The sequence below is a fragment of the Rhyacophila brunnea genome, unplaced genomic scaffold (genome assembly GCF_057557595.1).
Source record: "Rhyacophila brunnea isolate RB1 unplaced genomic scaffold, BYU_Rbru_1.0 scaffold_13, whole genome shotgun sequence".
Taxonomy (NCBI): Eukaryota; Metazoa; Arthropoda; class Insecta; order Trichoptera; family Rhyacophilidae; genus Rhyacophila; species Rhyacophila brunnea.
The window spans coordinates 15,274,436-15,297,663 of record NW_028232785.1 but is presented as its reverse complement, the minus strand read 5'-3'; the positions used below and the strand labels follow the sequence as shown (position 1 = coordinate 15,297,663).

The window sequence follows — 23,228 nt, the reverse complement described above, 5'->3', positions numbered from 1 at the left end:
AATGTAGGTATCTAACGTATGTAATATGAAAATTCGTATCATTAAGTCATTATTAAGTAAATCGGTGCCCACAAGAATTTCTATCTTTTCGGAGAATTATATAAGAACAAGATGTAAGAATGTAAGGTAAATTAACATACAAAACGAAAAATGCGTTACAGCATCGCAGGAATTTCGCAAAAACAAGAGGTACATCAATCATCAGGGCGTAAAAATAACTCGCTTCCTCCTCATAAGAAAGAGATGGCAAAGATAACTTATTGAGGACGTGAGATAATTTAAAATTTATATACAAAGACAAAGGAAATTAAATAATATGTTCTATGTGTGGAAATAAAACAGTCGGATGGACGGATGGTAGAAGGGAAAGTGTTTTCTTTGAATATGGAAAAAGACAACAAATATTATAAATTTTTATCGCGGATTAAACAGTTGAATACATTGTTGAATATAAAATTATGATTTCTAAAAAGTCTACCTACCTACATATGATTTACATATTTAAGTATGAGTGAATATAAAATTGTTTTATCTATAAATTTGAATTGATTGTGGTTTATCTCAGATGATGGCGATCATACTGTACTTACGCGGAGTCTCTATGTAATTAATACAAGCAATGTCAAATTGCCTGCATATATTTTAATCACAATATATAGTATATTCCGTCTATACATTAATATAGATCTTATCTCGTTATAGATTTCTACCCAGCGATGTGTCACTGAGTGTCCCAATACGGATGGCAGTCGACAACCCACAACTGATGTCAACCAAGATGATGTGATAGAGTATTCAGAAAAAACTATAGATGAACAAAATATAAAAAAGGAAATTTCCGCAGCCAATACTCCGAAGGTGGCTGCAATGGTGTTGAGAAGAGTAGTGCATTATCCGCGAAATTTTATATGCAATATCTGTAATGCAGTCTTAGAATCCTCTAGTATTTTAAGAAGTCACAAAACTATTCACAATGATACTAATGAAAATATGGAAACGCATGGCCGTTCCCATTTGCGTAGTGTTAAAATATATAAGAAAACAGACATGAGCGAAGGACTATTAAAGTGCGATATATGTTCTTATATATGCAGACTGTCTCATCACCTTAAATCACACAAAATGACAAGTGGTGTTTGTGTCTTTTCAAGTATTCTGCCCGAGTGCATTTATAAGAACATACACTGCATTTATATGGTTTTTCACCAGTATTAGTTTTTTTGTGTGATTTTAGGTTTTGTGATTGTCTGCATGTATAAGAACACACATCGCATTTATATGGTTTTTCACCAGTATTTAACATTTTGTCAAATTTGAGGTCTTGTGATCGTTGGCATGCGTAAGAACACACATTGCATTTATATGGTTTTTCACCAGTATGCGACATTTTGTGTGTTTTCATGTGATGTGAATGTTTACATTAAAACGAACACACATCGCACTTATATGGTTTTTCACCAGTATGCGACATTTTGTGTGATTTCAGGTGTTGTGATTGTCTGCATATATAAGAACACACTTTGCATTTATATGATTTTTCACCAGTATGCGATATTTTGTGTGTTTTCAGGAGGTCTGATCGTGAGCATGTATAAGAACATACATTGCATTTATATGGTTTTTCGTCTGTATGCGACCTTTTGTGTGTTTTCAGGTGATGTGAATGTTTACATGAAAACGAACACACATCGCATTTATATGGTTTTTCACCAGTATGTGTCATTTTGTGTGTTTTGAGATGACCATTTTGCAGAAATCTTTTAAAACACACATCGCATTGGTTTTTCGCCAGTATGTGTCATCTTGTGCGATGTAAGATAATCAATTCGCTGAAAACTTTTAAATCACACATCGCACTGATGTGGTTTTTCGCCAGTATGTATCATTTTATGTTTTTTGAGGACACTATTTCGCTGAAAAAATTTAAAACACACATCGCATTGATGTAGTTTTTCACCAGTATGTGTCATTTTGTGTGTTTTGAGATGACCATTTTGCAGAAATCTTTTAAAACACACATCGCATTGATGTAGTTTTTCACCAGTATGTGTCATTTTGTGTGTTTTGAGATGACCTTTTCGCTGAAAAAATTTAAAACACACATCGCATTGATGTAGTTTTTCACCAGTATGTGTCATTTTGTGTGTTTTGAGATGAGCAATTTGCAGAAATCTTTTAAAACACACATCGCATTGATGTGGTTTTTCGCCAGTATGTGTCATTTTGTGTGATTTAAGATTAGCAATTCGATGAAACTTTTTAAAACATACATCGCATTGATGTAGTTTTTCAGCAAAATATACCTTGTGAATACCACGGTTCGATGATCGATCATTGCATTCACTATGTTTTTCGCCAGTATGCGTTTCATATGACTCAATCTGCTTTGACTTCATGCACGAAATGAAGTGACTATTTAGATGATTTACAGATCCAAACACTCCACAACAGTCTTTGCAAATAAAGTTACGCGGAAAATATGTAACTCTTCTCAACATAATTCGAACTTCCTTTTGCACGTATAATTTCTGACCTTCCTTTTTGATGTTTTGATCATCTATTGTTATTTCTGAATGGTGTTTTGTCATATCTTTGACGCTATTGGTTGCATGTGCTATTTTATTGTTGACCAGGTTATTGTCAACTGTATCTTTTCTCACGATGTCCAGTCCAGGCTTACTGTAACGTACTGTGAAATACTGCTGAGTAGAGATCTATAAAAAGCATAGAGTTGGTATTTTCAATTCAATTATATTAAAACAAATAAAATATGATTTTGTTCTTTAATATCGGTTGGATAGGTTCTATTTGGTTTGACAATTAATTGTTTAAAAGTAATAAATAATTACAAGATAAAAAGAACTTTTTATAAACGTGGATTGGGTTACGGATTTCTTCCGAAATAACTTTTTATACAAACCAGAATTAACTTAAAATGAATTCAATCATATTTAAATATGGCTAAAAGAATTGAAAGAATGCATTGGCATCGTGTTCTGATGTATTCTAAAAGTGTTCAAATATCTAGCTAGTCGGAAAATTAGTTAAAACTCGATTACAAGATTTGTACCGGATAAGCAACCACTGAACAAATAAGAATACGACCTAATAAAAACGTTGAAAAAATGTGTGATAATGATTAAAAGTTAACGTGTGTTATTTTTACTATTTAAAGTTCTATCGAGTTTCAAAATAAACTTTATAATTGAACGTACCTGATCTGGCCTGTATTTTGGATTAGAGCAGCCAGGTCGAGGATTCTCATTAATAATTAGGCTGATTGCGTTGTCAACAAATTCTTCTTTGATGACGATTGTCTCGTTATTATGCTCAGACTTTATATTGATCAGATCGTTTTCAAGCTTCTGCAAATAACATAATTATTAATGTAATAATATAATAAATAATATAAAATTCACGCAAGACATGAATTTTGCGTCAATTCGAGGGTAATTTATCATATGTATGTAATGAGGCGGTTAATTGTTACAATAAGTTAATCGTCTGAACTGTCAAAAAGTGTCATGTTTTAACAGCACTTCTTTTGGCGTGGTAACTCTTAGAGCGAGATTGACAGTTTTGACATTTTTAGACGGCTTACTTAGTGTAACAATTATAATACCTACCTCAATATCTAGATATCTGCCGATAGCAGCTTTGTGTATGAATTAATGCGCTGATTTATAAAATGTTAAAAACAGTTAATCTTTTGCGAATATTGGTGTCTTCCAAATTTTTGTACGTTATCGAATAGAGGACCCTGAGGGCAAGGGAGTTGTGGTATTGGCGCTGAACGCTTCATGTTTCTTGGACGGAGCATAAGATGAAGCAGTCGATTATCCAAACACTACAGATAAACTAACAGCTCTCCACAATCAGCGGCGGCTCCCCTAACACCATGCATGTACGCTGCACTGCTTTTTCGTAAACATCACTCAATGTGCAACAATGCTATTCATAAGTCATCACTCGTTTATCGCAATTTAATCCGTGTAAATTTATACCAAAAGCATGTACTCACTGAATAGTCATCGAAGTCGTGCGCTCGTGGTGAACGCACTAATATTGATCTTATTTTGCCATTCATATTGCATTGTGTAATAACAGTTCAACCCGATACGTGAAAGTCATAAACGTGTCATAAAAACACAAGATTTAATTGCTTTTTGGGACGCACGCGAAAAATGTAGTAACTGAGATTTAGCAGGATTGATAAAAAATACATTTTTTTAAATTAAAACTCATATAAATTCATTGGAAATAGGCTGATATTGAATACAAATTGATTATCAACATAATTATTATGGTTACGATCCTTAAATCGTTCTATATTTGAATATAATTTATAAAAAAATAATATCTGAGTTATCATGTTCTTTTAGCAAGTGAGTGAATTATTATTTCATGATGTCATATGTTTAACAATACCCGACTCGCGCTAAGTTTTATTGCCGACGCAATTTTTTAGACTTTATTTTATTTTGTAGACGAAGGGTCTGACGCCTTGTCGTCAATAATTCAATATCCTGTGTCGAAAAATACGTATTCAAAACAAACGATAGTTATATATATATTTTTTATATTGTCTTGAAAAATTATTGCATTTCACTGTTTAGTTTAGTTTCTGCTGCCGCGATCCAAAGTCCCCACAAACGAGGTGGAATTTTAACATTAAAAGTGTTGACACCGTTTACATATACTACGAGCCACTTAAGGAGTGTATGGAATATATATTAAACAGTGAAAATGATAGCAATACAATTAATAATGCAGATATGCTTCTGCGGTATCTCACAGATGAACATTTCATGTTTTGGCTATCATTTTTTCAGCGGATAATGCCTCATTGTGACATTTTATTTAAACAATTTCAATCTCGAAACTGAGACTCCGTATTGATAAAACGTTTTATTTGATTTTGAAGTATCTGTTAATAATGTTTAAAGTTCTGTAACGATATAAACTCGTTACCGATGGCAACATCGAACTTGTCACTGGCTGCGAGGAATCAACGGCCGCACCGGATGAGGTGGGGGACGCGTGGGGCGATGGCGAGCTGCCGCACGAATCACAGACATCTTTCTCTTTCTGTCTCCAACCGTTGCGAGGTGCGCACGCCGTTTTCTACTTGTTACGGGTGCGGGGGGCGCACGTCGGTCCGCCCGCGCATCAAGAATGGAGATATTCATACACCTGTGCCCTTCAGTGTTAAGTGCCGGTGGCATGGCTACCCAGGAAGTGTACGGAGAACGCGATAAAGGGAGGACTTAACCGGAGAACTCTCTGATCTCCGTCGTGCATCCGCATGGCGGTCTCATGTATAATATTATTTTTTAAGTATTTAAAATAAACGTTACATTGACGTTTCCACGCGGTTCGTACGGTGAAGTTGGTTGCGTGTTTCATTTGACTAACATGTTAGTTTTTGTCACCAGCATTTCATTATCTCATATTATATGTCACATGTTTTTTTTCCATCGCGCATTTATCCTTAGTTTAGTTGTAAGCGTGCGTTTCTAAAACGTTCTAGAATCACGGAATGTTTTGGTTGGAGTGACGAGAAGTGAGCGGGCGCACGCATTCTTGAAAAAGGTGCGGCATTTCCTGCTCGACAGTCATAAAAGGAACACGCACATTTTTGGTTGCGTTCCGCATTATTTCGAATCAGTTTATAACTCATAATAGTAACATTAAAGTTACTTTGGAAATATTTCCACAGTGTGAAATATGGTTTTTTTTATTTGATTCCATCAAATTATTTACGACACGTGATTTTGTGAACGAGTGTGAAGTTTTTGAGGGAGCATTTCCGCTTTCTACGCGCAAGGATGGTTGGTTAGAATCCAACATCCGAATTACATCCACGTTTATCTGTGCAATCCATGCACACTTATAACTTTTGCGTTAATTTTTTTAACGCGCTTTGTATAATTAACATGTTGTGCCTTCCAATATACTGTTATAGAATTTATTGAAAAGCATATGTTCGTGGATTTCAATGATCATATCAAGTCAGGCAACTTGAGTCAAATGGTGAAGGACGACGGAGAGGACGTTTTTTTTCATTCCCTGCCATACACCCAGGAGGCACTCTTGGATTTGTCACGTTGGAGGAACGTGAAGTCGCTTCTGAAGGATGATGGATAAGACGTAGAAGTCGCTTGGCCTTCCAGTTCACGACGATGTTCGACGTACTCAATCAAAGCTAAGTCTTCCTGCAATTACTTAAATGAATTCTCGTCTATAAAAAGATTAGCTTGAATGAAAACTTACAAGATAGTCAGACTATGGCTTCCGTTTGGTCGCATTGCATATCTTGTGCGTCCTCAAATTAGTAGTAAAATTTGTTTGGTTCGATCCAAAAACAAATTCAGTGAAAATCGAATTATGTAACAACTTTATGTTACAAAATTCACGAGCGCTCACCTCTTGCCAAAATAAGGCAAAAGTTACATCGACTCGCGTAGGAATTTTTTTTTCCTTTTCACAAAATTGCAGTGCCGTACCGTGTTTTGTTATAATGCAAAATCATTCTGGAACATTCCGTTAAGAATAGAGTGATCCAATTGTACTTACGTCTTAGTATAATTAAAATAATTTTACAGTGAGATTATTTTAGGATATTCATTATTGTATTTCTCTGTAAATTTTGTGCCAGTTTTTAGTCAGTTTCGATCAGTGTAGGGGTCGGTGGTTGTTCGTTGCGGCTTGGTGCGATACATTTTCGTATAACATTAAGTAATACTCGTATTCGATAAAAATACGTGTAATAGGTAGTAATTATTTTTATGTTGTGTATATGGGGACATCCGCATCATTTTTCTTTTAGTATAAATTATTCGTTTAGTCTTATATCACTTTCTCGAGATGGTTTGGTCGAACGTTAATAACGTTGCAATTGGCATCAGGGAAAGCTGCAAGGCGAACACCCTGAAGTCAGCGCTAGAAGCCAGGGGTATTAAACCCAGTAAAAAACTCTCGCAAATGCAAGAGCAAGCGGAAATCTGGAATAGTAAGCTATGTCCCGGACCGCTTGAGGAAAAAACTGAGGATTTCGAATCACTCTCGTCATTTTCTCAAATAGTAGAAATAAAACCTGCTATTAATTACAAAGTGCTAAATGCACATTAAATATGACGGTTCTACACCAGTTCACGACTTTGTCATAAGAGTCGAGGACATTATGAGAAATCGTGGGCTATCATTCACTACAATGATGGTGTACTTTTCAGAGATATTACAAGGTAGAGCTTTGGGGTGGTTCCGCTTGGTGGAAAGCGAAGTAAATACATGGCAGGAGTTAAAATCAGCTTTATATTTACAATTCGAAGGGCCGACGGTCGGCGCCGCGTTGGTTGAGAGTATGTTAATTAAAAGGCAAAAAGAGCAGGAACCAGCCTGCGATTTCATACTTGATATGAGATTGCTAGCGGGTAGATTGAGACCTGCATACTCTGTTAGTGATTTAATGGAAATAATCACGAGCAGAATGGTAGAACGCATTCGTACAGGTGTCAGCCTGCAGAAACCCAAAACCTTCACGGAGTTAGTAAAAGTTTGTAGCGACATTGAAAGATCAAAGTTAGCTCCAATCTCCTTCATCTCGACTAACCCTTCAGATCACGAAGTTACGGCAGTACACGCTAATCCTTCGACTTCAGTTAATGATAAAATCAGAATTAATTCTGACCCATTTCATAAAAATAAGCATAACGCACGTCACTGTAAACCGTTCAGCAAATCGCGCAACGATTCCAGTTGTATCGAGCACGCTGCGTGTTGCAATGACACGCATTGACGGAAGTCAGTGAGAGTTAGTAGTGTTGACAAACAGTCTATCAGGAGCCAGCACGCATGCACTTCCAGCAAGCACAGCGGTTCGTCAAAAAACGAGTAGCCATCCACTCTCTCAGACCGTCCAAACAAGTACGCAAAAGAGAGTGGAAAGATGTAATTAACTATACGAAATATTTTTTTAGGAACAATAAGTTGGTCGCTCCTATTTGCAAAAAAGAGTATGTGGATGAGAGACCTTTTCTGAAATTTTGGTTAGGAGGTATTGGGGCACGGGGTTTTCTAGATTCCGGTGCGTCTCTTTCCTGCTTGAGTAAGGATGCTGCTGCCACCTTGCTCGAGAAAGGATTTAAGTTATACAAGTCTAGAATTTCGATTGAATCAGTGGATGGTACAGTCCAGCCCGCATTCGGCGCTTTAAAAATACCAGTTAAAGTAGGCCACGAAACAAAAACTGTATACTTTACCGTAATACCTAACCTCCAACCCGATGTCATTCTGGGCATCGACTTTTGGAAGTTGTTTAACATCGCACCAGAAATAGTCTACCTTAACAAAAATCGTGAGCATGACGCGTATAAAATAAATTCAATCACATCAAAAAATCTAGTTAACTTATCAGAAATAGAACACGGTCAGCTAGCCTCGGTTAAAGAAAAATTTGAGTCGATTTCCTTCGAACGTTGTGGATTGGGGAGGACCCACTTGATTCAGCACCGCATTGTAACCAATGGGGGCCCAATCAAACAACGCTATTATCCGCTATCCACAGTCCCAGACAGTTATCCGTTGCCTTATATTTCGCAGATATTAGATAATTTAAGAGACGCAAAATTTATTTCATCAATAGACTTGTCGAAGGCCTTTTGGCAGATTCCCTTAACGGAGGACTCTTGTGAAAAGACGGCTTTTGTGGTTCCACGCAGAGGTTTGTTCGAATTTCTCGTGATGCCGTTTGGTACCAAAAACTCGAGCGCGGAATTACAGAGATTGTCTGACAGTTTGTTCGGCCCGGAATTCGAAGCCAAGGTTTTCTGCTATATTGACGATGTGATAGTGGTATCTGAAGATTTTGATAGCCACATGAAGTTACTAGACCGCGTTTTTGAAAAGTTTAAACAATCAGGCATGACTATAAATTTCTGTAAATCAGAATTTTGCAGAAAAGAACTAAACTACCTAGGTTATGTAGTAAATGAGGAGGGATTACACTGTGATCCAGTGAAACTAGATAGCGTTAAGAACTTTCCCGTTCCCAAGAATTCTCGGGACGTGAAGTCGTTCTTAAGACTTTGTTCATATTACAGAAGATTTATAGACAACTTTGCCAAGGTGGCAAGTCCTTTGACAGGCTTGACAAGTGTGCGCAAGGGAGCTTCCGCGTTCACTTGGACAGATGAGGCTCAGGCGTCGTTTAAGGCACTCAAACTCGCACTGACCTCAGCCCCAGTCTTGGCATGTCCTGATTTCGCTCGTCCGTTCACTTTACATTGTGATGCTTCTAACCTAGGGCTAGGATAGGTCCTCACGCAGGAATTTTCTGATGGCGAGCACCCGATTGCATTTTACTCTCGCACCTTAACAAAGCCTCAACGCAACTACACGACCACTGAGTTAGAACTACTAGCTATTTTAGACAGTATATTTCATTTTAGGAGATACCTAGAGGGAAATAAGTTTACGGTAATCACTGACCACGCTAGTTTAAAATGGTTAACGACGCTCGAAAGCCCACAGGGTAGGCTCGCTCGCTGGGCAGCGAGACTTTCACAATATGACTTCTCAATAAAACATCGTCCAGGAAGGCTTAACACCGTCCCTGATGTATTATCAAGAAATCCAGTCGTGATTTCATCTGTTAGTGCTAGCAACACTGCAGACCCACCGGACCTTTGGTTCGAGAACTTAGTCAATAACGTGAAGTCTCACCCAGAAAAATTCCCGAGATTCAAATTTGAGGGAGATAAATTACTCAGGTTCAAGGCAGGAGATCTGCCCCTTGATGACTCTAATTGGAAAGAGTGCGTCAAGGGCGCGGATAGAACAAAACTGATCTCAGAGTTTCATAGTGGAAACGCTTCTGTGCATTTTGGCACATTCAAAACTTTCAAGCGCATTTCCTCACTGTTCTATTGGCCAGGGATTTACAGAGGTTATTTATTAAGGGTTGTGCTATATGCAAAGCATATAAACACACAACTAATGCACCGGCGGGACTTATGTCGAATCCGAAGGAAGTCGACCGCCCGATGCAATCGTTGTCGATTGATTTTATAGGGCCTTTACCAAAATCAAAGGAGGGATACATGCACATTCTCTCAGTTGTCGACGTCTTTTCTAAATATGTGTGGTTACACCCACTTAGAAAAGCTACAGCAACACCTATCATAAAATTCATTGAACAGGAGATCTTTCTTAAACATGGAGTACCTAACAGTATTCTAACGGACAATGGTCGTCAATTCATATCTAAAGAATTCAAGGCGTTCATTAAGAAGTATTCTATTCCCAAATTGTTCCTTAATGCGGTGTACTCTCCGCAAAGCAACACAGTTGAGAGATATAACCACTCACTGGCAATCCTCGTAGGAAAGGATCAGAGACTCTGGTCGCAATATCTTCAAAGCGTGCAGACTGCGATAAACGCATCTGTAAACTTAGCAACCAAGTACTCCCCCTACTTCCTCATGCACGGTCGAGAGATAATCTTGGATGGTCGTTTTCATCTTCCGAAAGACTATCTCAAGGCCAAAGACGCAGTTTTCCCTGCGGCAGCAGACTGTGCGCAGTATGCTGATCGCATACAGAACTTGCCGTTCGTCTTCGAAATCGTCCAAGCTCAGCTTTTGGAAAATTTTCAATCGAACGCCAGAAGGTATAATCTCAGAAGGAAAGATACTGAACTCATCGTAGGTCAGAGGGTCTGGAGGAGGAACTTCAAACTCTCAGATGCTGCAAATTATTTCAGTACCAAGCTTGCGCAACGGTACGTGGAAAATATAGTCTTAACGAAGATCTCTCCGTTGGTTTATGAATTAGGTGATCTGAATGGTAAGCCGTTAGGTCGATTTCATATAAAGGACATCGCCAAATATTAGTTGATAATTGTCTCGTCCAACATCATCGTTAGATATATTACTTCATATTGTGCCTTGTCATATACATAAGTCTAGTATAATTTGACATAAGTCTTTCAACATAAGACTTTGTCGCTAAGTTAAGTACAGTGAAACCTTGCTCCAACTACATTGACCATTGCGTTCACAGGGAGAATCAAAATAGCGGTTGTTTGCGTTGGAAGGAATTCGATAGGTGAGCAAATTTTCGCTCAAGTGAGGTTGCGGAGTTGCGTGAGATTTCGACGAAAAGGGAAATCTCACAAAACGCAATTTTCATTTTTCATCTTTTGCTCCATGGTCACTATCACATTCCAAGGGAAGTAACGTGTTGAAGGGGTGTATTACTGCTCTCTGTTTGTTGCAGAGGACCAGTCTCATATATACAACTTGTGGTTTCGACTTGCGTCACTTTGTGCCTGCCTACGGTGTGCGCGAACATCACCAAAGTCACAGTGCGCAATTCAATCTCTTTCTTCTTACTTACGTAACTCGGGTCAATTCACCATGGATCGATTAAACATTTGTGGTAATTGACAATGCGAGTCCCAAGTCCAATACTTTTCCTTCAAGTTGACACTCGTCGCGAAACACAATGTTCAGGATGTGTCATTAATGATAACACATTCACGCTAACTTGTCGCTGACTTTGTCCACTCGTCTTCTCGAGCCAGCCATGTGTGCTAAAGGCAGACAGCCAGCAGCAAAACTGGTGAGAGCCTACATAAACAAGCATCGATTTGGTCTTCATTGTTTCAAAAAGACTTGTTTATTCCTCATTTCTAGCGTAACACAGATTTCACGTTGCAGGAAGCACGAAAATCTAGTAGTGTTACTAGGTACATCACTACTAACCACTAACAAATGCAAATTTGCACGTCGTTTCAGTGCAAGTAGTCCTTAATATTTCCAAGCGCACATCAAGTGTTGCCAGGATATTATTCCACCTACTGAGAGAATCTTCGTGATGTCTCAAAGTCTGAATTAATTTCACTTACATGTTTATTTACTTAAGTTTTTGTGTGTGTTGTCCCATAGGCATAACATCCATAAATTAAGTAAAGTGCGTGTTGATCACACCATTGTAAGTAACATACTCACGGAACCGTTATCGTGTTATAACACATAAGGTCTCCATGTTGGCCGTCTGTGCATTTTCACGGGCATTTCACATCGTAGGTGGATGTGAAACCCTTTTCTACAGTCTATCTTCTTCCCTGATATGTCATATGTGTCTAGTTTGACCACCCCGTTCCTTGTAGAGTTCTGTGGTTGCACTCTCAACTGCCTCGGATCACCTATGATTCCCAGACAACGGACGTCGCTCTGCGTCTAATCATGGAAAATTGCATTTGTTCAAGTAGCCTTGTAAGCTCCAAGCAATGTATATCCGTGCCCACGAATTCCAAGGAAGGACATTCATGCTCTTCTTCGTCATTTGGCGAAAGGGGTGATGGTCAAACCACAGATTCCTCTGTGTTTGACACATGCTAGATGTACACATCTAGCGGTCTTTGTTTACATACTGTATTGTCACTTCAATATAAGTATAGTGAACAAAGTACTCGTACGATCATTTTGTACAGCGATAGCATATAACCTATCCTTCGCACTAAGTACACATGTCAGTACCGAATTCGAACAACAGTTTCCTCTGCGTTCGACACAAGCTGGATGGTAACATCAAGCGCCTTCTATGTACTGTGTTGTCATTTCGATAATAAGTATAGTTAAATAAGTGTTCAAACTTTCATGTTTTACAGCGATAGCGCGTAAGCCACCCTTCGCACAAAGTAAACATGATAGCACCAAAGCTGTCTCGTCTCTTGGAACATCAGTGAATGAATGACACGAATGGTTGTCTTGCAACTCACAAAGTTATGTACCCCTCCAAGGTACACGTCATTCATTATGTTTCACGGAGAGACACCCGCAATATGGCGTTCTGCATCGTATCGATGAAGGATATACCTTACCGGGATTTAGTTATTATTACATAGGGTAACATGTGCCGTCCCCTAGTATTTAACAATATGATTTAAATTTAGTATAATTTAGCATTTAACATGTAGTTAAAATGCAACTGCGAACGTACCATCATCACCTGGTCATGGTACTTACAAAAATAATGTAGCAGTCTGTGCCACACAAACTATGGTTAAAATCCATATTTATGTCTTAACAAGTACACTTGAATCACAAAATGATCATACTTGCTAGTAATTTATAAGCAAAATGTAAATTCTTTCAATATGGAAAGAGCACAAACATGTCTGTTCAAGGACATTCATACCTGATGGGAATACCATAGAAAAACTGTACTCACTATGTGAAAATTATTGTGCGGTACGCACGATGAAAAAGTATAAGATTCTATTTTTATAAAAAGATGAATTCTCACATTATTGTTAAGAATTACTATAGTTGCGTTTCTACGTAACAAGATAAGCCTAACTAATGTAAGAAATGTTGTTTGTTTTGCATACAACAGTTTGTTATCAATTTCAGAATTGCTGTATTCTACATAATGTTACATCTGGACGATGATTTCGTGTCCTAGCAGTAACGTAGAGATCCACAGGGGATAGACAGCAAGTAATGAGCACCATTGCGGCATTGCATTTGAAGTATCTGTTAATAATGTTTAAAGTTCTGTAACGATATAAACTCGTTACCGATGGCAACATCGAACTTGTCACTGGCTGCGAGGAATCAACGGCCGCACCGGATGAGGTGGGGGACGCGTGGGGCGATGGCGAGCTGCCGCACGAATCACAGACATCTTTCTCTTTCTGTCTCCAACCGTTGCGAGGTGCGCACGCGGTTTTCTACTTGTTACGGGTGCGGAGGGCGCACGTCCCGGCTTGGGACGCGCGCGTCGGTCCGCCCGCGCATCAAGAATGGAGATATTCATACACCTGTGCCCTTCAGTGTTAAGTGCCGGTGGCATGGCTACCCAGGAAGTGTACGGAGAACGCGATAAAGGGAGGACTTAAGGGGGGACATGCTCGTCGAAGGTCAAAATTGAGTTTTTATTGTATTTTCAAACCATGATCCTGGACACTCCTTAAACGTTGTAGATAATCTATTTATATAATTTTGAAGCCTTATTATCCTTTATAGTTATTTTAAACATTTGATGACTGCATAAAGTATTTTTGTTACATAAAATAGTATTCTTTTAAACCTCTCGCTCTAATGTTTTATAATATAGTCATATTTCGGTACATAACTGTGCAGTGGTGTTAAGATTTAATACATTTATTAATTTTTAAACGCATTTATAAAACCATGAGCATAATTTATTACGAGATAATTTTTGTAAAATATTCACGATAAAAAATTATATTGATAATCTCTGTGATCCCAAATTTGACAAGAATTAGGCATTTTATTAATCAAAAAATCGGCAAGATTAACACATTTGAAGATGATTCTAAAGATATTTATTATAAACTATGTCTTTAACCATTCAAGTGTGATAAACATCTTATGAATAATGATTGCTTTATAATAATTATTGACCTAAGAATAAGGTAGTGTTTTTTTGAAATACGCCATTTCTTTTGTCATTCCCCAGGGGTTAAGCTAAAACATAAGGCCGTAGCCATAAATTGACAAACTATAATTGAAGTAGGGAGTAAAATGATATTGACGCGCGTGTTTGAACATGTACCGTTTAAAAAAAAATCGGTTAGGTACATGTTCAAACACGCGCGTTAACATAATTTTACTCCCTACTTTAATTATAGTTTGTCAATTTATGGCTACGGCCGTATGTTGTTGCTTAACCACTAGGGAATGACAAAAGAAATGGCGTATTTCAAAAAAACACTACCTTATTCTTAGGTCAATAATTATTATAAAGCAATCATTATTCATAAGATGTTTATCACACTTGAATGGTCAAAGACATAGTTTATAATAAATATCTTTAGAATCATCTTCAAATGTGTTACTTTTGCCGATTTTTTGAATAATAAAATGCCTAATTCTTGTCAAATTTGGGATCACAGAGATTATCAATATAATTTTTTATCGTGAATATTTTACAAAAATTATCTCGTAATAAATTATACTAATGGTTTTATAAATGCGTTTAAAAATTAATAAATGTAAAAAAACTTAACACCACTGCACAGTTATGTACCGAAATATGACTTTATTCTAAAACATTAGAGCGAGAGGTTTAAAAGAATACTATTGTATGCAACAAAAATACTTTATGCAGTCATCAAATGTTTAAAATAACTATAAAGGATAATAAGGCTTTAAAATTATATAAATAGATTATCTACAACGTTTAAGGAGTGTCCAGGATCATGGTTTGAAAATACAATAAAAACTCAATTTTGACCTTCGACGAGCATGTCCCCCCTTAACCGGAGAACTCTCTGATCTCCGTCGTGCATCCGCATGGCGGTCTCATGTAAATATTGCTCATCATTATCATCATGTGTTGTATAGAGTAGGATTCATTGCTGGGGACGAAGATACTCATGTGAGGGTCTTCGTCCATTTATATTTTTCATAATCCTTTGTATTTTCATCACTCGATCAATATCTTGCATTAAATGTTGCCGCGTCACGGCGTTCTAACTTTACTCTTCTTTCAATTATCGACCTAGAATCCCATCAAACACGTGGTCTTTTGCAGCTGTTTCCCTCCCAAAGAAAAGCTTGCTAAAAGGTTAAATGAAACATGCAAACCTAACTCCAGACTCTTCGTGAGTCTGGGAATCCGCGCCAAGGGAGATGCTTCCCGGCGTGGATTTAGCTGCTACGAATAGTGGCCGTATCCACTCCTTTTGATAAAGAGAATCTCATACTCTACACCGAAAGGTGGCAAAGGCAGGTGGAGGTGAGAACGAGGTCGGCACGAGCAGAACCAGAATTATAAGTCCGATAAAGGTAAAGTCAGTAATCCTCTTTTAGCGGCAATATATGTAAGTATTAGATAGCCATTTAGTTAATGGCTTATTATTAGAACATTATTAAATAGAACTTTCAGTTCTATTTAAATATACGTTACAGTTCCCTTGAAAGTTTATCCGAGCCTCCCAGTAAAAGAATAAAATTTAACATTATAGAAATGTGTAAAGATGTCTGTGATTTAATATTAGTCTAAATGAAAAATAGGTTTGAATATAATAAACATTTGCTAGCGGCGAAACTTTTTTATTGTGAACATTTTGAAGGGCATAGGGTTAATTTTCCTGAGAATGATTTTAAAATGACCCTGAAATCATATGACTTTTTGGATAAATTTAAACTTAAACACGAATTATCAGTTATTTACAATAGGGACGATTTTATAAACGCGGATGGTGCTATAGCTATTTTACAATTGTTTTATAATAATAATTTAATGACATCATTTTCCCAATGTGCTAAACTTTTAAAAATCATTTGTACAATTCCGATGACACCTGTGGAAAGTGAAAGGTGTTTTTTAACCCTTAAAAGAATTAAATCGTTTTTAAGAAATACCATGAACCAGGACAGACTTAATTGTCTATCTGTGTTAAGTATCGAGAAAAAAACTTTTACAATCAGTTCCAGACTTTAATGAGAAAGTGATTGAGGTGTTCGCTAAGCAGAAACAACGCCGAATTGATCTTCTCTTTAAATAAGGTAAGAAAGTTTTTAGTGCACCACCTATGAAAGCAATTTTGGTAACCACCGGCCGCCACTGTCCACAATATGTCTGAGCCGTCTTAAGGTTATATGGACATACTGTTCGGTGCGGACCGCATAACCTAGAGGCTAGTGGTTTTGGGTAGTCTACAGAGAAGGCAAAAGATAGGACAGGGTCGGCGCGCTGGAGCAATCAAGTGAATGAGCTTACTGTAGACAGACTTCACACCTGAGAGAGAAGAAGACCGAGAGGGATGGAACATCTTGGTTGCTCAGAAGAGAAGTTCAGAGAGACAAGATAGGGTAAAGTTGATTTAATCAGCTGTTGGGCCCATCGGGCCGTCCGAAATGGTTGCCACAAAGACCACTTATATTGCATTTAAAAAAATTGCAGCGTCTTATTGCGGACGTGAAGATCTCTTCATATAGTTTCTTTGTCCGTAATGTTTTAACTTTGTTTCTTTTTTATATCATTAAATATATTCTTTTCTGTCAAGTCTCCGACCCTTTTTCTCCCATGGTAGTTGTTTTTTTTATAACATTGCGTCTTTCAGTAAACTCAGCCAAAGCTCACTTGGGTATCTGCTCCTGAGACATACCCGGGCGTGGACAACTGCTGATGCTTCACATCCAACGAATGTAGGGTCTCGTGATACGCTCGATTAAGACAGAGTGTAGTGCGGGGCGGGTTTTTTTGGAGGGTCCATGTTTGTGTTGGTCGGTCAGAAGACAACGGAATTTAAATGTGGTCACGATCTTCAGCCATGAGGTAACAACCAAGAGAAAGAGAGAGACACACACACACAGTTATGTAGAATTGACAATCGCATTTTTAATTTTAAAGTCGATTTCATCAACTTGGTCAACGGTGCATTTGTATTAATAATTCAATCATATTATGAAACTAAATAATTATTGATAATAAGTAGTACTGTTGTACAAGTGTGTTATTGCCTGGAATTAACATTATAGCTAAGAACAATCACATTTTTTAAGATTTCCTTATCAAACGTATTACTTATATAAACATTAACTTATCAGCTTCTGCCAAAAACTAACCTCAAAACTGCAATCAGCATCGTCGAAATTCTCTTGTTTTAGATCAATATTGTCGTCAGGAAAGTTTGAACATTCAATTGGCACATCATAAAAGCGTTGTACTTCTGAATCGGATTTATCCTCGCTTGGTTGGCGTTTTATATCCATTGTTAGTTGGTTAATAATAATCAAATATTATCGAATAACTATCCAACTGTCATTATTACGAAATAACACGGCGTATAGCGTCTGAACACCGCCATCTTTAGATTAATATCATTATAAAGGTAATCCTTTTCACTCGGCAATGGTCTGAATTAACTGGGAAACATGACAGCACAGCACACGTCACAAATTAAAATCAGTGTTACCAGCTTTTTGTCAGGTCCATTCGTTAAACAATATTGTACGCGTTGAAAATATCTATCAACACTGTTGACAATAGGGTTTTTGGTTTCTTCTAATAATATAACGGAGAAATTGAGAAACCACCAGGCCCGGTTTTATTGAGGCAAGCCTTCCGACCAAAAATGCCTACTTATAAAAGTCAAGGGATTTTTTCAACGATAGTTAACAAGATGAATGTGGGCAGTGAGATAAAATAAAGTGAATACATGATAAAGGGGTAAAAAAAGGACAACACAAAGACCACAAGGGGAAAAAATACGATCAACATCACTCTACATTTGCATACACTCTACTTACTTTGCACCAATTTTACGGGACGGAAATATTGAAATGTCAATCCTTTTGGGGTAGGTACTTACTTATTTTGTAATTATTTTAGTACAAATGCATTTTATCAATGTTATAAAAAATTGTACTTATTTCGTTCGAATTATATATAAGTACCTTATAACAATTATCTAACTGTCAAAACATATAGTAGGTACATCATCATCATCAGGGGCGCGACAACCCGGTGTGGGTCTTGGCCTCTCCATCAGCTCCCTCCACCTGTCCCTATCCAGTATGGCCGCTTTTCAATTAGGTACCCCCCCCATAATACGGCTGTCACTGGCAGCTCCACCCAACCAGCGAATCTTTGGCCTGCCTATTCTTTTACGCCCTATTGGATTGCTGGACATCACTCTCTTTGCAGGTTCATTGTCATTCATACGGAGCACATGACCTAGCCATGGCAGTCTCTCAATCTTAATTAATTCAACTGCGCTGCAATCTTCGTACAGCCCGTAAAGCTCAGCATTAGAATCTTCTCCTCCAATTGGTGCCATCCCTGATCGGTCCATATATACGGTGGAGAATTTTTTATTCAAAAATGTTCAGAGCTTATTTCGCAGAGTTAATGTTTAGGTTTCAAATGCGTAGGTGAGCACTGGCTTTACATAGTAGGTACATACTATAATTTTATTCATTTATGCGGGTCTATTCTATACACAAGACTGCTTTCGGTCCGCTACGGCAACCTAATAGGTTAGGAAGGTTCCGAATTATTATCACTAAAATTCTTATTGTAACAATAATTACAATATTTAGTTATAATTATTACTGTTACAGTAAGTCCCATGTTTCAACAGCACCTGTCTTCCCTGTCACAAATTTTAGATTTTACTTATTGTAATTGTTGCAATCAGTAGTGTTAATAATTCGGAATTAATATTCAGCGACAGTAACGGATCAAAAGCAGGCATTAGGATAGAATAGACCCGCTGAGACCGCATGACTGCTAGAGCTAGAATTCGATTACAAAAATAGGGCAACACTGGTCTATGGCAACTGTCACACATGTCTGACACGTTGTCTTGCTGTACGGAATAATACGATTTAACTTAAGCCGAAAAATGGATATAAAGCAGGAACCAGAAGACAATGAATATGATATCGAAGGACGGCCGCGAAGTCCCGTTTGGGTCGACGTTACGATAAAGCGATCAAACAGCTCTGACGCTATAGATTCTTCAAACCAGCATTTTGATCAAGCCGGTCAGAGTTTTGAGGTTAGTTCTTAAATAAATATGACAATGGTTAAAACATAACCAAGAATTTTATATAGAATGAATCCCTATAAGAAATTTTGAAGACGGTCTGATATTCGAATCAAGCTGATACTGGTAAATATAGCAAAGGGTGGATGTAGGCTGTTGAGATCCGACATAAATAAATAGCGTAGATATTGGTTTTCATTGAACTAAAGGTACGATGAATAAAAAGTATTTGTTAGTTTTCAAAATTCAATTAAGCCCGCCTATCCAAGCCAAAGTCGAAAATATTCGTATATCAATAAAACATCAATAATTCTTAAATCATATATATTTTTTTTATTTTAGATAGATATTTTATAAATAGAAGATTTTTTTATCGATTATGGTTTAATTTATGAGGGCTTAATGAAGTTTAGAAAACTAACCAACACTAGAGTATGTCTTCTATAAGCTGGCGTGCGGTTCTCCCCCCCCCCCAGCCGCTTCAGCATCCATCTCGTTCCCTCCCATTGAAAACTTGCAACAGTTGAACGCGATGGCACAATGCTTTCCGTGTGACGTGTACGCCAGTTTATAAATTACTCTAGACTCTAGCTGTTATAATATGTATTCTTAATCAATGAAAAAAATAAGTATGTCTAAAAAAGTATGCCCTAGTTGAATATTGTATTGTATTGAATTTTAATAACTAACCTCGACCATCTGTAAATTATTGTATTCTTAATTCAATCAAAATAAATAAGTATGACTGACAAAGTTTAGTGTGCTGAAAACAAACGGATGTTTTGCGTTCTGACTTGACGATAACCTACGCATGCATTTCTTGGTTTTTTACGTGATTATTCATCTTAATAACAATGGTCAATCTATTTCTCTAATATGGCAATATGCGATTCGCGAAAAATGTCAAATTGAACTCGAATCTAATTATATACTAGCCAATGCTATGCATTACATACTTACCTAGATATTCGAGGCTTATAGCGCCATTTAGTACACGTGCATGGATTTACTTGCAGCAATAGTGTGTATTTTAAACTATTGCCTACCTACTCTCGTGAAAATCGGTTAACCTCAAAATGAGTCTGCGCGTTCGTTTATTTCCGGCATTTCACCACTATCGTTCTACAGCGCAGGCGCAGATATGAACAATACCATCTGTCGTGTAAAAATTCAGAAGCTTCCGAACTTTTTTGATTCATGCATGCGACCTTACAACTTGCATGGTAATACGTGTTTACATGTGCATTTTATTGTTATGGCCGCGATAATACGTATTGTCAGAAATTAATATAACATGCAAGTGTAAACGAGGTAGTATTTTGGCAACACCTGCAAATAGAAACATGCATGTAAATAATTTAATAAATCTGTGAAACTACAATAAATAAATTGTTTAAATTAGTAATAACTTTTAAAGACTGATATCATAGTAATGTAATATCTCATTAGTTAACTCCATGAATTTCGAATACGTTACCATTGTTCCTAGAATGCACGATTTTACACCTCTTGGATGTAATATTTTTATTACAAGAAATGAAAATATAATTAATATTAAATTCTACAGGTTTTTAAAAGGTTTGTCGATAACTATTTCGGTTGTAACACCATTATCAAGACTATTCAGATAGGCCGTTTGCCTTTGCTTAAATACTATACGTGTATAGATAGAGACAGAATACATTTTCTTATTCGTTCCAGCAATATTATGAATTTGTACACTTATTATTAATTGCAATATTATTAATACTTTGAAAACCCTAAGTGGTTTTTTTTATTTTAAATGGATATCAAAAATTTCTTAATTTATCAAAATTACAGTGTTTGAGTACTTTGGTTATTTATTGATAATATTAATTAATTAAAATCTTATTAGTACAATTGTCTTAATCGTGTGTTTAAGCTTTCTCCAACTCTCTCGGTCCTGTGTCGTTCGCTGCCACGTATTTCCGCCGAACTTTACCAGTTCGTCAATCCAGCAGCTTTTAGGCTGACCCCGTGTGCGTTTCGTGCCCCTTGGGTACCACTGGATAACGACATTTGTCCAGCGGCCGTCTTTTCGTCGAGCAATGTGCCCTGCCCATCTCCATTTCAGCTGTTTGGCAACGTCTATTACATTGCGTACTCCTGTCTGCTTCCGAACCTATTCGTTTATCTGACGGTCCTTTCGCGTGATGCCCAACATACACCTCTCCATGCCTCGCTGTGCGACTCTTAGCATTTGGGCATCTCTCGTGTTGAGGGTCCACAACTCGCAGCCATACGTGAGCACGGGTAGCACACATGTGTCGAACACCCTATGCTAAAGACACAATGGTAGGTCACTCTTGAAGATACTATTCAGACGTCCAAAAGCACTCCATCCCAGCTTTGTTCTTCGAGCAATTTCATCGTGCATGCTTCCGTCTATGGACACCTGCTGTTCGAGATAGACGTAGCTGCTGACTTGCTCGAGTTGGGTGCCATTAATACAGATAATCGCAGGGTCCGAAAAACAGTTCCTCATCACTTTTGTCTTTGAGACGTTTATCTTTAGACCAACCGTTTGACTGACATTTGCGAGTTCTTGCATTCTACCTTGGAGGTCTTTCGGGTCATGTAAAAGTATAACAATATAATCTGCAAAGCGCACGTGACTGTGGTGCACCCCATTAATTGGAACCCCCTTTTTCCTCCCAATCAAGTTTCCTAAATAAGTCCTCAAGAGTACCGGTGAATAGTTTAGGTGAAATGGTATCACCTTGCCGGACACCTTTGTTAATGGGGAATTTACACGACCGTTTGTGGAGTTTCACGCATGCTGTGGCATCACTGTATATACTGTTCAATATGTTTATGTAGCGTCTGGAAATTCATCGGTTGCTAAGGGCGTCTATAATAGAAGATTTTTCATTGAATCAAATGTCTTCTCATAATCAATGAAACCAAGGTATTGTGGCAGTCTGTATTCTTGATACCGTTCTATAACTTCTTTGACGACTTGGATGTGGTCCATCGTGCTATAGCCTCTTCTGAACCCAGCTTGCTCTCTCGATTGATTCTCATCTAGAGCAGTTTCTAGGCGGTTGGAGAGTATTTTTGTAAAAACTTTGTACAGAATTGGCAATAAGCTGATTGGTCGATATTTTTTCGGGACTTCCTGATCTCCCTTTTTATGGAGGATGATGATCGAGGCACTTTTCCACGCCTTTGGGACATTTTCTTTGCACAGGCAGGTTGTGAACAGCCGTGCTAGCACTTCGTTCACGGTCTGTCCGGCTCTCTTGAGAATGTCGATCGTAAGCCCATCTTCTCCTGGAGCTTTTCCATTTTTCATGCTTCTTATTGCATACTCTACCTCGTTGGTAGTGACTTCAAGAAGACAGTTTTCTTCATCATCCTTCCTTAGATGGTTTGAACTAATCGCATTTTTTCCATTTTCGTCATTATAGAATTCCACTACTCTGTTCAATAAACTATCCCAGTTTCGCAAAACAGTAGTGCCGTCCTCCGCTTTTAGTGCTGTGATTTGCCTTCTCCTTATCCCCAACCGTTGTTTGTTTTTGTTCTCCCTGACTTCTCCCTGCTTCCACAGTAACCTGTATCAGCGTCATATTAAATCTACTGAGGTCTTCACGTATGTTTTTACGGAGAGTTTTGCAAAGAGTAGAGTATTCGGTATCGTTTGATACTTGAATATGACTCTTTGTTTCCCTTC

General features: G+C 37.7%; 1 long non-coding RNA gene across 1 annotated transcript; it reads right to left on the bottom strand.

The window, feature by feature from the left end:
• Positions 1–406: 406 nt before the first annotated feature.
• On the bottom strand, positions 407–17,948 carry LOC147076627 (uncharacterized). Its single transcript, XR_015069669.1, has 3 exons — positions 17,607–17,948; positions 3,216–3,365; positions 407–2,714 (listed from the first exon to the last, which is right to left on the bottom strand). It is a non-coding gene; the product is annotated as an uncharacterized LOC147076627 (long non-coding RNA).
• Positions 17,949–23,228: the final 5,280 nt, after the last annotated feature.